This window comes from Dipodomys ordii, unplaced genomic scaffold, assembly GCF_000151885.1.
Source record: "Dipodomys ordii isolate 6190 unplaced genomic scaffold, Dord_2.0 Scaffold34, whole genome shotgun sequence".
In the NCBI taxonomy this organism is placed as follows: Eukaryota; Metazoa; Chordata; class Mammalia; order Rodentia; family Heteromyidae; genus Dipodomys; species Dipodomys ordii.
In genome coordinates, this window is record NW_012267250.1 from 8,946,445 (window position 1) to 8,947,718 (window position 1,274).

Below are 1,274 nucleotides of genomic sequence, written 5' to 3' on the forward strand. Positions count from 1 at the left end.
TCTGTCTACCTACCTGCACAAATACATATGTTAATATATATTTCCTATTACTGATAGAGTCATACAATTAATCAGGAACTTAGACAATAAAACAAAATAAATATACGTAATTATGGAAACAAGGTAAATGTAAACAGTCAATCTCTTTGACACTCTCCAGTTTTCATAAGATGATCTCTCAGACTCCATTGGCACTGACATTATAATTTTATGATTATTGCTTTTGCAAGTGTTTGGAAAGCCATTACTTTATGGATGAGTTTACTTTAGGGTCAGGGATTTTGTTATGGTTTTAAAGGTAGAACAGGATGTTCAAGTCTAACAGAAATGTTCATGACTGATTGAGTTTACTAAGCTTCTCTTTACAGTCAAACATGACCATTTAATATTTAGTAAGACACAGTACTGCCACAATATAGACTAAAGTTCTATTGTATTTCTGATGCTTTGTTGTTCTCTTTTCATTCTTTTTTTTTTTTTTCTTTTTTTTTTTTTTTTTGGGTCCGGTTGTGGGGCCTGAACTCTGGGCCTGGGCACTGTCTCTCAGCTCTACAGCTCAAGGCTAGCGCTCTACCACTTGAGCCACAGCGCCACTTCCGGCTTTTTTCTGTTTGCTTATGTGGTGCTGAGGAATCGAACCCAGGGCCTTGAGCATGCAAGGCAAACGCTCTACCACTGAGCCACCTTCCCAGCCCCCTCTTTTCATTCTTGTTCTTAGCTATTGAGGAAAGTACTTTTAAATCTGTGTGTGAGAGAGAAAGAGAAAGAAAGAGAGAGAGAGGAAGAGGGAGAGACAGAGAGAGAGAAAGAGAGAGAGAAAGAGAGAGAGAGAGAGAGATTATGGTTTGGGGGTTTGAACTCAGGAACTGGGTAGTGTCCCTGCGCTTCTTTTCCTCAAGGTTAGCCCTGTAGCACTTGAGCTAGAGCTCTCCAATACTGGCTTTTTTTGGGAGTGTTTATTAGAGATAAGAGTCTCATGGACTTTCCTGCCTGAGCTGGCTTCAAACTGTGATCCTCAGATCATATCCTTCTGAATATCTAGGATTATGGGTGTTGAACCACTGGTACCCAGCTTAAATCTTTTAAAATACTATGGATTACTCCACAGATACTTTAGATGTACATTATGCTAGTTTTCTGTTCCTATAAAACTACTTGACAATATAATGTCTTCCAAGTCTTTCCATTTCCTAACAAATGGGGTGATGTCATTCTTTATGATGGAGGCATAGAATTCCAGTGTGTATATATACCACATTTTCTTGACCCATTCA